Source organism: Pundamilia nyererei, unplaced genomic scaffold (assembly GCF_000239375.1).
Source record: "Pundamilia nyererei isolate P.nyererei 1_Seehausen unplaced genomic scaffold, PunNye1.0 scaffold00183, whole genome shotgun sequence".
In the NCBI taxonomy this organism is placed as follows: Eukaryota; Metazoa; Chordata; class Actinopteri; order Cichliformes; family Cichlidae; genus Pundamilia; species Pundamilia nyererei.
Window position 1 is genome coordinate 1036603 of NW_005187584.1, and position 19072 is coordinate 1055674.

The following is a 19072-nucleotide window of genomic DNA, read 5'->3' on the forward strand; positions in this document are numbered from 1 at the left end:
CGTCGACTATTAAATCAGTCGTCGATGATTTTGATAGTCGACGTAATCGTGACTAGTCGACTAATCGTGGCAGCCTTACGTGACATGTTAAAATAAAAACTCTTCTCACATTGTCCAGAGCTTATTTATGAAAATGACTTTTTGAATTCCAATATAAATCGTTTTAGCGTTTCACAGGTCTAAACAATGAATCAAGCACAAAGTGAAATAGTTTCTCTTCAGTATCAGATTTCATCTGTGGAATTTCACCCACAGAATTTCACTCCAAGTATCCTGCTGATTAACCTAGCAGACAGCTCTATACAAGTAAATGTAAGAGTTTGGTAGGTCAATATATGTTGATTTAAATACATTTGACTGAAAAAAAAAAAAGCCCTTCCATGTTTGCTGTCTTTAAAAACAGCTCAGTCATCTAAGTAGGTCAGACACATCCATTTCAACGAGAGAGAAAACGACGCGTTTGTCAAGCATCAGATGCATATTATTGTCACATCACTTACGTCACACGGTCTTGCTAGGGAAACCATAAGCTGCAGCTGCAGATGCTGCACAGGAATTCAACCCTTCCGCTTAGTGATAGCAACAAAGACACAAATGCTGAGAGCACTTAGGGCAAGCCACAACTGGGCTAATGACTGCACATGATTCAGTCTTAAAAAACAACTACAGTAATGTATGCTGCACCACTTGGTTCAGGTCTAATTAAGTTAAGCAACTCTGGACCACAACGACTCATCTCTATCTGCCAATGACTTGATTTTCACTGCTGACATGTTGCCAACACAAAACAGTCTTTGCACAACTTCCAGCAGATCACTGAGAGCTGTTCACTCCTTACTATGGACTTGACTGACTTCATCACCACGGGGAAGCTCCCAGACTCGCCCTCATGCTGTAAGGGACAAACGTCTTCATGACGAATCACATGATTGGCACAAGTGCAGTAACATTTACTGCAGTTAAACTGCAACACAGTCAGACACCGGCTCTTTCAAAGCATCGGCTAAACCGTTTAGATGTAATATTGCAGTTCAACAGCATCATCTCATCGTTCCAAAGATTTATTTAAAAAGAAAAGAAGAAACCACGCTCTCATTTCAGGTTACCAGTATATTAACCAGTGAAACCTGCCTATTTTTATCACAGCAGAAGATATGTGTATTTAGGCTGTAAGTATGGGAGGTAGGTTATTACCTGCATTAACATGTTTCAATCTAAAATCTATTTAAAAGCAACAGCTTTGCCCACACAGCAGACCCTGAGAGGAACTTTCTGCAACTTCTTGTTGCACCATGAAGTGATGATGATGATTTTAGTGCTCTGGCAGTTTAAGTCTTTTAATGGAAACTCTGTCTCCATCATGGGCTTTATCGCTATTTAAGTGACATAGTGTCCATGTGTGAGACTATATGAAGGGAGGCGTGACTGCAAACAGGAACAGGAGAAAAACAACATTATTACTCCTGCTGCTGGAGACAAACATCGCCGTGACCATCATAAAAAAAAAGATGGTGATGGTGATGGTGAATTCTCTCAGAAATAAAGTTTCTTTAAAGTTTGAGGGCATGAACGAGGTTTTCAGTCAGAGTTTTTATTGGTTCCTTGATGTCTTTTAAATAAACTTTGTATGGCTTTAAATCTGTGTGTGTGTTTAGCTGTATCTTGAAGTGAATTGTATGACATCAGCTGGGACATTATTTTAACCCCACCCCCAAGTTAAGCACTTCTGCAGTTGGTGGACCACACGTGCTGCCACCCGGGTTTTCTATTGGCGGTTCCCCTGTTAAAGTCAACAGCGCCCACGCCCCAACAGCATCGTTACAGACTCATGCAGAGCCTAACTGCATCCGAATCATTGTAAAGTGTCACTTCTTTGAATCTGTTTACTTTAGACTAAAACAACTCTGGAGATGTATGAGTATCTCAGGCTGGCACGATGACAGCTTTACATCACTGACTCAAAGTCTGGCTGTTATTGCAGATTCATTAGAAGTCACCTGGAGCAGAACTGAAGTAGTGCTGAGCACTGATTCACTGTAACATCCAGCTGGGTCACAGCCAAAGAATATAATCCAAGTTAATGCTGTCTATCACAAACGTAATGCAGAACAGTGATCTACAGGTCAGCTGAGTGTGAATCACAGAAGAAGCAGCTGGCTAAAGTTTGCTGGTGATGGATCACGTAGCGTGGCTGTGCATCAGTAATGCACGCTGCGCTCGCTGCGAGCCCCCTCTTGGGGAAACGTGAACCTGGCTTAAATCGCTGCAGGGTGAACAGCCGGCTTTGGTAAACCGATCCTGGCTCGAGTCCTGTAAGTACCAAGACGGATAGTTTATCATTTCTGTCATTGAAGCAGACGCAAAAAAAGGGAAAGTTTTCCTCACAGAAATCCCCAAATTAAGCACCGCTACAGAAAGGAGGCACTGACACATGAGGTTTCTCAATTATGAATGATTAATTTCCCCATCATAAAGTTTGTTTGCAATTAAACTCTTTGGTGAATGACAAAAATCGTGAATACAGAGTCAGTCTGCAGATAGTTGGCTAGCTCAGATAAGATGACATCGCATTTCATGTGCACAAAAATCCAGTTGTGCAACGGTAGCAAAGCCAATGTTCTGGCTTTTCCCTGACTCGTTAATTGCAGGAGTGTCTGCTGAAGAAAGAATAATTACACAACAATTAGCATCTCATGAAGAAATTCATGTTTTGGATTAACTAAGAAAGCAAAGCAAACCACACGAGGCTACCCAGCAACTGATGTGTTCTAACCAGTTAATCTGCAGCCTTCATTGGTCGTTTGCGTTTCCTGCAGTTTTCTTTTGCCTCTGTGATAAATGAGCATCATCTGTTCACTTTAAGTTTAACTGGAAAAAAAACATACAGCAGGGATTAACTCTATAACGCGTACAAAAGAAACTACATACCGTAATATAAAATGGAGAAATACAAAAATGCAACAACAAAGACATCTTCATGAAGCCAAGTCTGTAATTATCGAGGCCACAGTTGAGAATTAGAGGAAAAGGAGAGCAACTTCAGACTCATGAGCTTGTGGCCCTGCCAGGCTTGCTGACCACAGTCCCAAAAACATGCAAGCCTGTAAAATGCCAAGGCATGCAAAACTTTAGAGACCACAAAGGACAGCACAATCATTATCCTCCATCATGAGCGCCGTCTGGTTTGAATCTTTCAATAACTCCTGAGCGGCTCTCTCTACGCTAGCTTTAACAGAGAAAGCACACGGCTACAGTATCCGTATGCAAGGCACGAAGATTTGCAGCTCAATTTGTGCAGCAGTGCACAGAAGGAAAATCAAATATATCTTAAAATAAAAAAGGTAGTGACAGAAAAAAGAGAAGAAAAAAAATCTGGAGACACAGGCAGGAAAAAGTAAACGTCTACGAGTGGTCTCAGGGGACAATCAAAGGAGAAAGAGGCTTTGAGATAATAAAGCTTCCTCCCTGCAGAGGAGATCCTCGGTGACGATGCCACGCATTCCTCAGATAAGACTGTGGGGCGTCTGCTTTGCGTAGGCTTAGCCTGGCACTTCAGCTGCTTACGAGGGGCTGATAGAGAGGGGCTTTTTACCTGCTTACTGTGGGCAGCAGAACACAGTAATAACAAGCTCTGCTGCTAATTAAAATCAGACACCGCTCACCCCCACCTCTGCATTGTCCAGCCAAATACCAAATACATCTTCAAATACCTCGGAGTTCACGTCACGCAGGACCTGTCATGGTCCTGTCACATCAACATGAAAAAGGCCCGTCAGCATCTCTACCACCTCAGACGCTTGAGAGACTTCCAACTGCCCTCCAAGGTGCTCAGGAACTTTTACTCCTGCACCATAGAGAGCATCCTGACGGGAAATGTCTCAACCTGGTTCGGGAACAGCACCATGCAGGACAGACGAGCTCTACAGAGGGTTGTGCGGTCAGCTGAGCGCACCATCCGCTCCGAGCTCCCTGACCTGCACTCAATCTACAGCAGGCGGTGCTGGACCAAGGCCAGGAAGATGGTGAAGGACCTCAGCTATCCCAACAACAGACTGTTCTCTCTGCTGAGGTCAGGAAAGCGATTCCGCTCCCTGAAGACCAACACAGAGAGACTGAGGAGGAGCTTCTTCCCGCAGGCGATACGGTCTCTCAATCACACCCCCACACAGTCCTGACCCACACATATGGTTCTTACACACACACTGGACTTTCTGGACTTTGTTTACACTAGTGGCTGCTGCACAACTACACTGCGTGGTCATCTGATTGAATCCCTTTATCACTTAAGTCACTTAAATAAATCACTTTAAGCATATTTGCACTGCACAAGACACTTACACATGTGGACTGCACAACCCTGGACATTATATTTCTTCATTTCCATTTATTACTCGTACAGCTGCTGTTATTGTTCTATATTTCTTCATATATTCTTATATATTTCTATATTGTGTATTTTGTTGTACAGTTGTACGAGCAAAATGTGACTGAGCTGATTTGTTTGCATGCAAAAGCATGAGAAACCCAGGAGAAGTGACCCATTTTTTAGTGAAAAGAAGCCGGCAGACATTTAGGTGGAGGCTCGCATCAAATGTTGATAATAGGGATGCAGCCCTCCTGACTCAGAAGGCTAGGCAGGCTAACGTGGGCCCTGTGGTTACTACGTCAGGTGTTAGCAGGAGCGACAGTAGCAGCGGAGGAAGCCAACAGCAAAGCAGACATTTCAGGCTGCTACACAAAGAGCTCTTTGGTTGTTTGCAGCAGCTTTGTACTCAAAAACACTTCTCTCTTGCTCAATTGCTCCTTTACACGCTTTTCAGGAAGCTTCGATTCCACTTATGGTAACATAAGTGGAATCGAAGCCTCGGTTGTCAAGACGATTAAAAGGATTTCACCTCAGCCATCTCTTGTCACATCCAAAAGCAGAAGCTATCATGTCTGTAAATGACAGCAGTACATGACCGCCTTATGACTAGACCAATGAAACAACTCTACATTTTCTAATTTTCAATGCATTTATCTTTTGTTTAATTTTAAACAAAGATTATGAAAGCAGTGGTTAAGTCATTCATTTAACCCTGGTATCTGCAGATACTCACAGCCAAGGTATCAGTTTCATATTAAAAACTGAAGGAGCCCAATAATTTTCATTTCATGGGAAAATAACAAATAGAAATTCATAAGTAACTGTAGCAGCTGCAAAGGTTCGGACATCCAGGGGAACATCTATTTAATAAACCACCTCCTGCAGATATTCCAGTATCTCAAGCCAAGAGGCTTTCTAATGTTGATATATTTATTTTCCTCGCCCACTCATTACATGTAAATGCACAGCTTGCACAACTATTCAAGTCAGTTGTGTGGTTAACATTTCATTGAGCTACGCTGTTTATACTAAATATTTCAGTTCTTCTAATACGTCATGTTTCAGACGATTTTAAAAGAGCGATGATAAACACGATCCAGGAAAGAGTACAGAAGAAGTCGATTACCCCTGTGACAGACTGCACAGAGACCAAATAGCTTAATAAAACAAGCACTTCATCATAACAGAAGCAAGACTTGGCAGTAAAACAAGAATTTTTGTTGGAAAAGTGAAGTAAGCCATCCAGGTCTTAGTCCCTCTTCAGCCACATTCAAAGAAAGGTCCACCCAGAGAAGACGAGGAACGACGCTGATTAGTGAAGAGAGAAAATAAATATTTTGCCTTTATATGGAAAGTTAGTGTAGCCTTTATAATCCTACTTGGAAACTTGTGGACATTGTGCTCTTTGCGCTACAGACGGTAAACCTGACCCCTAATGGAGCTCCAAACACCAACACACACCCTCACAGGACACACATCTCAGCCAATTAGTAACAACACACGAGCTGACAGGAAGTGAATGGTTTAATGACACATATGATGAGGCAGAAGGCTCATGAACTTCAAATACTATGGGACTCACAAGGACGCAGGCTATGATGTCAGCAGTGTGTGTGTGTGGACTCCCAACATTCCTCTGCAGCGCCATGAGAAGATGCCTGATGCTTCCCATGAGTCATAGCTGCAAGCAGCTCCCACCTCAGACATGACGCTCCACGGACATGACCGTTAGAGGAGACTGAACTGAAGCCGAGCCTTAGGATTCTTTTTCAGAGCTGGAACAACCAGGTTGTTTACATTATATTTATATTACATCGTCTCCGTTATCTTTCTTATGCTGGTCTATCACACAAAGCACTTTACTATTGCTATTCTTGTTTGTTAAGATATTTGCTTTACATATCTGGGATTTTTGTTTTTTTAAATATACACACACACACACACTACCATGAGATTTAGCATCTTCTTATACAGATGTAGTGACGCCACGCTTCAGTGGCGCTGTAACACATTTACACTCCATACATCTTATATGTATGATGACCAGAACATACGAGACCTACAGCTCAGTGCTGCGCTCGAACGCACCGTGTGCAGACCCATGAGCTGCTCACACTACACCTACTGGCTTTATAAAACGTACTGAGTGATTGTTGCAATGAGCGAAGATTACACTGCTCATCGTGAGTGTCAAAAGCAGACGCTTGTGGATGTGACTCACCAAGTGACAGGGGAACGAGGCTTTGGCAGATTCATACGTCTACGTTTCAGAGTGGAACCAAACTCATGAAAGGTCGAAGAGGTTCAAACAATCAAAGCACGATGAAACGTTTTCTGCAGTTTTGTAAAAACGTTGCATTCAGCTCTGCACACGTTTACACCCCCTCCACAAAACCGTGACTGTGTACTTTAGGTTTGTATAGTTTGCTGGTGGGAGTTTTTTTCTCCTTTCAGGTTCATTGATTTCTTACTTTGACCACTTTATTTTTGACATCTATAATTCTGATACAGATATCCTGACAATCCCCAAACCTCGACAAAACCTTAAATAAAGCTTTGCATTTTGTTTTGTTTTTTTTAGATGTGTTTGTGAAGTGGAGGAAATTGTTGAACAATCTGAACATCTGTGTTGAACTTAAATGTAATCATTAGTTTTACGATGATTTTCTAATGACTTTATCCTCTCGAGTCTACGTGCAGCCGTTCCGGGGAGCATCTGCGCGGCTGGCCTCCATGCTGTCGAGAAAAGTGCCTTTGCTGTCCCGAGGGAAAGCGGAGCTGGGGCCGCCGAGGTATCCATCACCGCTACGCTGTCTCTGCATGACCTAACGGGGATGAGAGGATCTGGCTCTTTGCCAAAGCGAGGCCGCATTGTGCTCTGTGACACCGACGAAAAGGAAGCTCAGATTCACTGTGTGTGTGTGCGTTTGTAACTCTGAATGTGGTTTCTGACTAATGCTCACAGACGCACTCAGAAAGACAGACAGAGATTGCTCCTGCTGCTGCTGAGTGGTGGTGAATCAGCCTCAGGGCTGAGGCTCTATAGGAGGTGCAGTTGCACCCAAAATGGCAGTGAATGGCTCCTATTAGAGCCATGTGGTCTATTCAAAGACGCAGCCTTTTGTTTAAAGGGACCAAAAACCTCAATCAGGGAATTAACTCATCCAACAGTCACCAACTGGGCTGAATAAGACAAGCACAGATATAGAGAGAGAACTGTGGAGAGAGTGGAGGAAGAAGAAGAAAAGGGCACTGAAAGCTCATCTCCTCCCCCTCCGTCTTTAAGCTCCCAGGCTGGCCAGCCACAAACAATAAAACCAGAGCCGAGGAGCATCTGCTGCTCCGTCTAAAGAGGAGGATAAAGGAGAGAGGAGCCACAGGGATCCAGTCTTTGACTTGATGATATTATCCCATTCATTCAACAGAGCTCACGGTCACAGTCATCTTCCCCGCTACACGGAAGAGAAGAGGAAGACATTATTAGAGATGATAAATATTTAACATGACAGCGAGCGCCCAGTTCTTCAAAACCATAACCAAATGAGAGTTAGCCAGCAGTCCACAGCCGTGATGGACGGTGCTAATCAATTATAACATGGTCATCTGAGTGCACCGCATTGATCTGCTACTCCCAATATCATGTGTCTGAGTCATGTATTGACAAACGGGCAGCTGTTCATTTGACATCCCTCGGAGGAAGGTATGACCCCAAATCCCCCACAGAGGTTTAAAAACAACATGACAGTCTTTGCTGTGTTCCTCGTCTCTCGTCCTGTGCTGTGGAGGAGAGCTGACATTTGTAAACTATTACTTCACGTACATTTCACAGCGCCGCAATAATCCAGGAGGCCCAGGCCACGGCCTTACACTCCCCCTCGTCTCACCAACCGTCAGCCTGATCTGCTGGGTTTGTAACCGCTCCCTTTGCTGTGCCCCTTTGCCTCCGTCCTATCATTGTCTGTCAGAGAGTTACCTCCAGCTCCTCCCATTCGACCCCCCGCTGGTCACCCCCTCTGCTCCCCACCGTCTAACATTTGGTGCTGCTGGTTTAACTCGGTCCAGATGCAAAGTCTCCTCGAGTAGAGGAGAGCGGACGAGCTTGAGGAAGCGCTCCGGACTATAAAAAGCCCGTGTTCAGGTGTTTCTGATTTACATGTAACGCTTCTTTACTAGTCTGTAACCCGGGTGGGTCAGACCAGAGGGCAAGCACCAGCGAGTGAAGCAGAAAGGTCAACAAAACAGTTACGAATGTAACACAAAATATTAGGAGTGTTTTTTATTTTTCAAACCTCGGGCATCGAGTTGCAACAGAGCAAACGTGATCTTAATGCAAATAAACATGCAAAGAGTATCCCAGCTTTCGACGTGTGCACTGCACAGCCTCCAATCCCAAGGATGTTTCACCTAGAGATTAATCCAAGGAAAGGATGGAGAAATATGTTTCCGATCAGCGCGATGAGCCGAAACGTTAGATTCAAAGCAGCAGCATGCACATGAAGTACACCAGAGCAATGAGGCTGTTGCATGTCTGACATAATGCAACCCAGGAGCTGCTGCTCGGTGTGATTGGCTTGCTGTGGGAACCACGCTGGCTGGTGGCGACACGTTACTCCGGAGGGCTTTCCGGACAAGTCATTGGAGCCACGTACGACTAATAAACCAGTTTTGGTCGGCAGTGAACTCTTCCAGGATGCTGGCTGTTTCTCCTTCCTAGACTAAAAAAGTTTATTACGGTGAACAGAACAACAAATACCAGCATAACATCCTTTAATCCTTGAAAATATTCTACATTTGACAAAATGGTCGATAACTAATAATGAAGTAAGATCGCGCTAAAATGTTTCCACTCTGTTACATTTTTAGTGATTTATTAAAAAAACAAACACTCGCTTCATTCGATCAGATGCAACTTTGATTTCAGAAGCTATTATTCACCATTTGCTGACATTTAAATCACCAAGTGATTAATAATCTGATTACTCCGAATCATTCACGAAAATATCTGCTGACCTCCATGAATTTACTGTACTGTGTCCCATGTCATGGACCGGTTTATAAGGTTTGAGCATTTAATGAGATTTACTTGGAAAAACCCCGAGTTCACCAGAGTTCAAAATAAAAGTTTCTATTTGGACTTTTTCCGCATTTAAAATAGGAAGTCATCATTAGCATCTTTCTGAGGGGCTTTCTGGTGTGAAATATGCTGCTTTGTGTTGCTGTGTCCACCTTCTGGATGCAACCTGGTTTACACAAGACCATTTCGCTTGTGTTTATTAGATAGGAAACGCTTCGCCCCTTCTTAGCGCAATAAACTGCTATCGCAAGCACAAACCTACAGTATGTCATCTGGAGATGTGGGGCAGCTGCAGAAAGAAATCAGGAAGGAGAGAAAAGGAAGCAAAGGGAAGGCGGCAGACAGAGGGGATTATTGTACACGCTCACTCATGTGGGCTACCAGCACTAAAAACACCTCCCAAACACATGACTCCATTGTAACACCAGAATAGTCGCTGCTCTGCACCAACTATATGTAAAATCCCTTACTCCCACAGCCAGTTCACATGCCACACTCAAGACGCATGCCTTTGTTCATCAGGGGAAATTTAAACAGCCAGACAGGTGGGAACAATGCCACGTACTACAAAGCTAATCATAGTAGAAACAACACAGCAGGAAAGAAAGTGAGATGTAGTGTCTGTGGTTCACAACAGCATGTTTAAACCATTTGGATGCACCTTAAAGCCACTAACAGTACTCATCCAGTGTCTCGTACACGCTTTGACCTCAGTTTCAACTTCGAGAATCGTGTTGTTCAAACACAACCCGCGTACATTTCCGCAAAGCTTAACGAACACAAACGTAAGAGCAAAACGACATAAATTTATGACCACTGCCACAAGATTACGCTCAACTGACGAGACACTAAAGCTATTTTCCAAACAGCACATGTTCTTCTCCAGTCCTCGTCTTCCATCCTTAATGGACCGCACCATGTCTCCTAACACTACCACCTGAGCCAGACATCCTGAATGATTTCTGTGAGATGAAATGCAACTTACATATGGAGCCATTCATCAGTGACCAGTGTCAGACTGCACGGTAAAAATAGAGCAAAAACAAACACGGCAGACTGGAGTTCAGCCAATAGCGTAGCCGAGGTCTACTGTTCCTGCCCTCGGCTCGGCTCTTTCTTTCCATCTCTTGGCTCTTCTATGCCTCCCTCGTCTGTGCTCTTCTGTCTTTGGTTTTTTCTCTTTCCCCTCTCTTGTCACTCTCCACAGCCCTTCAGGCATCCAGTGGTGAGACTAAGCTGCAGTCGGCACAATGGGACACACAGTTCAACCCTTAAACTACAAAGCTGTGGCAACACGTCCACGCTACACACACGAAAATGAAATAAAAAGCTAACAAACGTAAGAAAAGCTGTACCAAAAAATAAATGCAGTTCTCATATGTGGTATTGCATTTTCCAAAGATCAAACTGCGTCATGTTTAAATAGACATCTGCTCAAACTGAACAAACGGGATTTTACTTGTGTAAAATTCCCCGTGCTTCACCTGGTGCTGTAAGGAAAGCTGTAAGCAAAAGTCTCAATCTGTGCCACTTTTCCCAGTGTCCTCTGTAACACTGGCTTCTTTCTACCCTGGCACAGGCAACAGGAATGATTTGTCACCTAGACTGCCCAGCCTGGATGAAATAATCCTTTTCTTTTTCCCCTCAGGTCATTCCAAAAGGAATGACTAAGGAATGATGCTAACGTCCTCTTCCACCAACATATAAACAAGTCCACCCCAGTTCCTGCTTTTTGCTCTTTGAAACTTGAAGAATCTGAGTGAAGTTGTTTAAAATGAGCTTTTTTTAAATGCTAAACTAAAAGAAAAACAACTTAAACTGACCTTTCGTGGTAGCTAAACTACAGAGGTGCCTTCAGTACAACAGGGGCAATAGACACACATTTAGCACGTGAGATAAGGGACAAACGTGCTTTTTGGAAACAGCAATTAAGATTATTTAAGTATTATTTTTAAGTCAAATGTATCTGTGACAAAGGTGATCCTGCTGGTGAGCATACAGGAGAACCAAACGGGTAGAAAAACTGAGATTTGTGAACACACCATAGATTCACTCAACACAGAATGCGACTGGCTTTTATTAACCGTGCTTAACCATAACATTTGACACTCAGACGCAGAGCAACAGCAAATAAAGCCTCAGGGTGTGTCCCTGTCGCCCATAATCCAGAGCCAAGGGACGGGATCAGTGACCACGCAGAGGATGGAGGGAGAGGTTACAGCTCGCCGCAGCCATCAACCAGTCAGGCTGACAGTAACCTCCTACACAGGAAGGAGTGACAGAAAGACTCCAGCCAGACATGTCAGACTGGAAATCTGAAAGCCGGCTAATATAACAAAACAGCCTCACAGCAGTTTGCGAAAGAAAAACAGCCTCTAATCTATTGATTTGTATGTTTTCTACTCAGAGAGTGAAAAGATCCACATTTGATGGCATGAATCATTTCGCTGCTCACACCAGAAGCCGCAGGGTTTTATTTTCCTTAATTTGCATCACTTTTATCACCTTATGAACTTAACAAATTGTCATTAAAATCTACAAAGTTTGTTAGGACAACAATCTGGGTTTGGGCTAAAAAGCTACCGTGTCTCTAAAAGCCTGTTCGCATGGTTGCCATGGTGACGCAAACAGTCTCTGAATGTAAACAATCGTGATGCAGCACGTTGACTTGAACCCAATGCCATACGAAATCACTGTACTTGAACTGCTGGAGGTTTAAGTGCACCTTTTAGACCAATTTGCACTTTTACTATGGAAAATTATTGATTTGTATATTTTGGATAAACCAACAGATTATTACTGCGCCTACACTTAGAACATAAACTGCCACATTCGTCATAATCATAATAATCCAAATTAGACTTCTCATCTTGACGTGATGTGTTTGACAGCTGCAGTGATGACTGAGCGAAGAATAAGTCGCAGCAAACAAATGCACTGTAAGTAGGCCATCCATAAACGATCAGCCTGCCTTTTCCTCACTTGTACCCTATCATTACAGCTGGGACTATTTATAAAGCCCATAAATTGAGCTTACCACATTGAAAGAGCAGACTAGGAGAGTTACCAAGGACTTTTTGGAATTGAAACACTCCACCGCTCGCCTTCATTTTGCGTCTCTTCGGCTGCTTACATAAACCAACTTGTTCACTCACTCCCTAGTTCAGTCTCAACAAAACCATGGCTGCATGCTACAAATGTCAGCTAACAGTTTCTGCAGAAAGCGAAGCTTTTTGCCTGATGTTTGCCACAGAGAGGCCGGAGCTTTTCTGTAACAGACTGCAATGCACAGAAAGCACAAACATGGGCGCATGCTGGTGTCCCAGTTCTTCTTTCTGCATGGATTCGTACTCCCAGTTTGCTTTACCAAGTGAAAAAGTAACACTAAAGGGAATCAGAAAGTCGGACTCATCGCAATCAGCTGATTGGTATGTCATCTTTGAGTGATGATGCTATAAAACTGCCTGAGCCCACAAAGAGTCAGAGTGAAGCCCGTCCTCTTCAGTAGCATTGTATGCGCACGCACGCACGTCTCTACATGTCAGGCTCTCCTGGCCAAGCCCTTACCAGTGCCTTCTACACCTCACGCAGTATAAAACATTCAGGTTTTATACTGCGTGACTATGCTGCAGTATGTAGACCAGGTGACAACACACAGCACGAGCATGTTCAACAGCTAGAGAATAAGAGTGATTGTGTGAGCGCATTTAACAGAAATCTGTGCATTTTCCTTTTATTCATGACCTGTTGATGAACAGATATTATACTCAAACAAATCAAATCCCTGCTAACAAAACCAGTAATGAGATTTGATTACGACTTATGAGGAGAGAGTAAGGGATTTTCCTGTGAGGAACATCTGCTGTGGGTGCAACAACTTCCTCTATATATAATCACAGTTTGTACAGTACAGTTTATTATCCACAGTAAAAGTCCCCAAAATAAATCTGTGATTCTTTCGGTTCAATTCAAGTTTGCCCACTGCTTACAGAATATAGAGATCGCCGCGGTGGCTGATCTAGTCCACCTACTCAGGCTGCTCTGCAGTGTCACGGGACTGCAGGTGTCTGCATCATTTCACAGGTAGCCTGTATATGCCAGTACATCAGCTGCATGTACAGACAACGCATGCTGCAACAGTGACTTGTTAGCAAACACAGCGGTACCACAGCCCGCTATAGCTCAACCTGTTCTCCTGTCCTCATTCTGTCAGAAAACTTTAAAAGTAAAAGAAGGATGCAGACACACTCTGAAAAACTGAAAACGCAGTGGATGCAGTGGCCATTTTAACCCAGTTTCTCACTCTGATCATGAGTAGTGTGAGAAACCAAATAGCTTCTGAGTAATTCACTTTTAGAAACCCTCCCCCAAAACATGTGACCATGAAAACAGTTGAGATAAGATATGCTAGGCAGAGGTGCTGGCCGATCCTCTGCAAGCTACACTGCCGCTTTAGCCGAGTGCCAAGAGAAAATAGCCTCACACGTCTCAAGTCACCAGTTCAAAATAAGATGATTATGAGTAAGTAGCTAACCACAAGTAATCTTACATGACATCAATGTAAAAATATACCAGTATATTTGTATTTGCTTTCTACCCCTTCGTAACCTTGAAAAACAACTTCCTGGCTGTGGTGTCGCTGCAGAAAACAGCTTGATAAGCGCAGCGTTTAGAAACAACAAAAGTTCCTGTAATGTGGTTCACTTTAATGATCCCAATCAGCCACAGCTCTGCATTTATTTTACATACATTTAAAATAAGTAGGCCAATGGCTTTGTACAGCTCTATCGGTTTACAAACTGATATCTGTGGGAAGAACTAACACACCGAGAGACATTTAATCAGTCAAAGCCGAATATGAAAGCTAGCTCTCCCGCAGTCCGTGAGAAATAACAGCTCAGCGATATAGAAGCAAATCTTTTACATCCAACTGGATGTTTAGACAATTAAAACTGAAGGCTGATCTGGAGATGTGGCTGGCTTTAGGTCCCCTCCCCCATCTTTGAACCACTGTCAGATCTGCAGCGGGGTTTGGAGACAACAAACCATTAGTGGGGGCCATATGGCTCTTTTCTTTCAAAGGATGGCAGAGGGCCATTCTGTGGACTGGCTGAACGTTTACATGCATTTTAAGGAGGTCTGTATAATTTGGGGGGGTTTGGCCGTTTGCAAAAAATTTAAGTTGGTGGGAATTTGGGTAAAGTGGGGGAAGAGTCCGAGTAATACTGCATCTCTGCTTTGGATTTATGTGAGAATAAAGAGCACGGTGTGTTCACATCTGAGTCACAGTGGCATTCATCCCATTTCTGGAAACAGCCAACATTTCTATGAATAGCTATAAAACAGGAAGCATTTTTAATAAATGCAAATCGAATCTTTGAGCTTTCTCTCGGGGATCGGGGGGTTCATTTAATTTTGAACGCGACAGATGGGGACACCGACGATATCCTGATGTTTAACTGGCATCGCTGCGCGGTCAGCAGGTCCCATATAATCAGATCTGCTGTACACACCCACAAAAGCTTCCCATTACAGCTGGAGAGTGTGGTTAACACCTTGTTTCAGCAAAATATTACACATGCAGTGACTGTGCACAGAATAAAATGATGAGGTGATGTTTATCGGCTGAGCGGCACAATAAACAACATTAAATCTAATGAAGTCGTGCACATTGTTGTAATCTTACTCTGAAAACTGGTTACAGGCTGTCACTAAAGCATTTTTGTGGCCTCGTAAAGGACCTAACCAGATGAAATTTACAGGGTTAAAAAACTGCACTGTAATCAATTTTGAGCTTCAATATTATAGTTTATATTTTCAGCTAACCAGGTGATGCAGACTAACACAAACAAGCACTAGTCCCCTGCATGTTGGACCTGTTTTAATAATTCACTGGAGATAATGTCACAGGTCCATGTGGGATCAGCCAATACGAGATAAAGAAAGGGCTCCATTTCTCTTTTTAAATCCACATGTTCATCCAAAGCTCATCTTCCAGTCATGATTCCTTCTATCCCCAAATAATTTTCAAATATAATGATCCAAGACCCCGCAGTTCCCACACAGTCTGTACTTCAGACAGATATTTATCTAAATAATAAAACTAATAATAAATATAAACTCTATTCTTAAAGGGTCCAAGAGCTGTTCTGACACTTTCTTTTTGCATGCAGAAGCTTCATACTTCTATACTAATGATACTATACAAGCGAGTAAAAGCTACTCACACATGTCATTGGGACCGTTTCCAAATGTGTCATTTAACACGTACAGCAACATTATTAATATTTCTATACTAAACCTTTTAATTAACAAAATTGTGACACACCTGCTCATGCAATGAAAACACTGAAAGCCTCCTGTCAACAAGTTTTTCCCCCACCCACTTCTATAACGCCTGGGTCACAAGGTAACAACTTGAAGCTGTGCACCCCTACACCAGCTGACAGCTGACAGCTATAATTTTCCACTTTCTGGTCTGTCCCCTTATTTCAACCCATTCCTGAGCATGTGATTACCAGCGTGTCAAAAGGAAGTGTGAATGCAAAATTGCAGCAAAGGACTTTCTAGTTAAACCACAATTCAGTAAATGAGAAATGGAAAGACAGAAACAAGGAGGGAGTAAATACTGCGCTGTATGATTACTTTTTCCCACCACTGAGACGGTAGCAGTCGTCACAGAGGCAGTGATCTGAAAGGATTCATTAAGGTTCTGCACACATTTGGACATGACTATACTTAAACAATACTGGGAAACCTCTTTATAAATGTTACCCAGATAACACCACCAGGCATTTCCTTTAAACTGAGTTAACAGTAGTTCCCCAAAGCAGATGCAAATGAGAGGTGGGAAAGTTATGCAGGGGTTGTGATTAGTGATATTACTAAGCCAGACAGTCAGTTAACTGTTTGAATCTTGGCTCGCTGCAATGCAGTCCTGAGATAAAGGCAATATTTAAGCTTGATATGAAAATAAAAGTACCACAGAATACTTTAATACTACAGCAAAAGTATGAGGTCATCTCCCATTTCTTTATATTTTGTCTCCAAGGAGCTAGACTTTCAATTTCTAAAGAAAGAAATAAAAGTTTTCTGGAGCTGCCTGCAGCCTTCATACCAGACCATCTTCTTTTTGTTTGTTGTGTCACTGACCTATGAATCACTAAAGCATAAAAAAGGTACATAACTCAAAAGATGAATCAGTATCATCCCCACACAGCAAACCTGGCAAAGAAGCCGTTTGTGTCTTTAGGCACTTGTTGATAGCAGCCTGCTGCAAAAACATGTCATTTGGTCCCATTTCTTCAAGCATGAAGTAGTATTTTTGGACCAACAAGGTGATTCACAAAAACCACTATCACCACCCCAGAGCCCGAACCGGAACATTACTGAAACACCGCGGGACAAAAACGGAATAAAAAGCGATCAGCATCCAAGGACGAACTCTGAACAAACCTGGAGAACTATTCCTGAAACTACTTTAAAGAAATCATACCAAACACTGATTTTCAGGCTCATTAGAAAATTGGGCCATCTGTGGTTTGCCCTGTATAACCGACTTAGATTTACAGTTGCACTTTTCCATAAATCGCTGCAACTTTTCCTTCGTTTTCCTACCAAAAGACAAGAAACGAGGGTCGACTCGAGCTTTAGCACAGCTCTGTGTACGAGTAGACGTCACCTTTGATTGTGCAACAATAATGAATTAGGGCTACAATCTCTCATGTCTTCATGTGCCACATGCACGACAGTTTGCAACAACAGCTGACACTTCCTGGATAATTCTGGCTGGATTTATGTCACCCAACACAAAACAAGTGGGATCCTTTCATTGTGAGAAGCCCGGTGACAGAAACCTAACCGGGCCCGCGGACACTGCACTGCAACGAGTCTGCCTCGATTCTCGGACGTTCACACAACGGATGCAGCTCCGCTACTGGGTGTCACTGACATGCTTTGACAAACAGACATGCTGCTATCACCACAACCGGTCCAAAAACTGGGAATACTGCCTGATAGCGTGTCTTAAAATGGGGCTTTGAAGGGGGACGGTGAAAGGGTTAACGCATTATGAGCCGCCTCACATTAACTTCCTATAACAGCTCCGTCAATGATGTGCCTGGTAACCCTAAAAATAAAACACATAGCAACAGCAACTAAAGTAAAAACACTGCAACACATTTAGGACTTTACTGTAAAAACGTTCTCATGAAACAAAATAAAAGAAGGAGCTCGTAAAAAGCTACGAGCTCACGCAAACTGACTTTAACGTACCTTTGCCGTCTGTTTTTCTCATCGTCGCGGTGTAATCCTCAAAAGCATTCCCCGCGATTCAACCAACTGCTGACAAATAATAATAATAAAACAAAATAATAATCTACTCTTCTTCCCCCTATCCTTTCTCCTCTGGTGAAAATAAGGCTGATTTACAGCACGCAGGCTAAGAACGGTGAAGTCCCAAACAGACAAAGCTCAATCAGTTTGAAGGTTTCAATCCGAGGAGAAAAGAACCTGAAATGAAAGAGAGGGAAACGCGAAGACCACTTAAACGCGCTCATTAAACAGCAAAGAATCGTTTGGGGGGATAAAAATTCCTCCTTCCTCGCAGGCGGTGTGATTTCAGACCGGCTAACCAGCTAGCCTGTCGCTACTTCCTTTCTCTGTGCCTAAATAACAGCAGCGGCAGGCTGAGCTGAAAAAGTTGAGGGAAAAGGCACACACACCAGATTCTATACAATAAAGACACCCTGTTGCTCACAGGGGTTTGTAGGAGAGCAGCGCCCCCTGCTGGGTTAGCGGTGGTACTACAGGTGTCACACAAAGGCTTTGTGTTTCACCCGCGTTTTCTTGTTGTTTGTTTGTTTTTTCCGCCTCAGTGGGAGGAGGCACAATTGACTAGTTCACGTAAGCTACATAAATAGCAGCTAAATAGCAGCTAAAATAGCTAATCTCCACTTTGTTTTGTATTATTTGTATTCTGACACCACTAGTTTTAGTGGAGCGTTCCGTTGTCCTAGCAACAGCGTCTGATTTTTTTTACCCAATAAATATACTCGGGATTCTTTGGACGTCATCTCTGTACAGTCCGTATGTATATGCTGCTGGGTGATCTTTCGTTTACTATTATTCCAAAACCTTTACACCTGCCCTCACATACAGTAGCGGGCTTTGATAGGGGCGACACGGTCGTGGTGGGGGGCGGCATCACGGCTTCTCTGACGTTCATCACTAACCGTAAATTTCAGACTCACCACTGTGAGTTATACTCTCAGGTAGGACGGCCTGCTTTGGTAAGTCGGAGGAACTCTCATTTATACAGTTTTAAATATAAGGCGATTCTTGGGTTGCTGCCTTCTTATCTATGTTCCCTGCTTGTAATGAAACATGCTGGTCGGTATTCTCTTCGTCCGCATGGTTACTTGTTGCTTTTTGGTAAAAGAGCTTTTGTCCATTTAGCTTGGAACAAACTGCAGAAGGAAAATGACTGAATTTATTTCATTAAGTGCTTTTAAATCTAAACTACGAATCCTTGAGGCCAAGTCCATAACATGCAACTGTTTCAATTAGATTGATTGTCATTTTAACTGATTTTTCTTTTTAATTAATTAATTTATTTTTATTTGAATTTTATT

The 19072-nt window shown here is 43.0% G+C and overlaps 1 protein-coding gene across 1 annotated transcript in view; it reads right to left on the minus strand.

The window, feature by feature from the left end:
- The window catches only part of myo9b (myosin IXB), a 55561-nt gene extending 37379 nt beyond the window's left edge, over nt 1-18182 (minus strand). Inside the window, exon 1 of the mRNA XM_013914276.1 lies at nt 17715-18182. The gene's annotated coding sequence lies outside the window, so the exon portion shown is untranslated. The remainder of the gene's footprint in view (nt 1-17714) is intronic.
- Between the last annotated feature and the right edge of the window lie 890 nt (nt 18183-19072).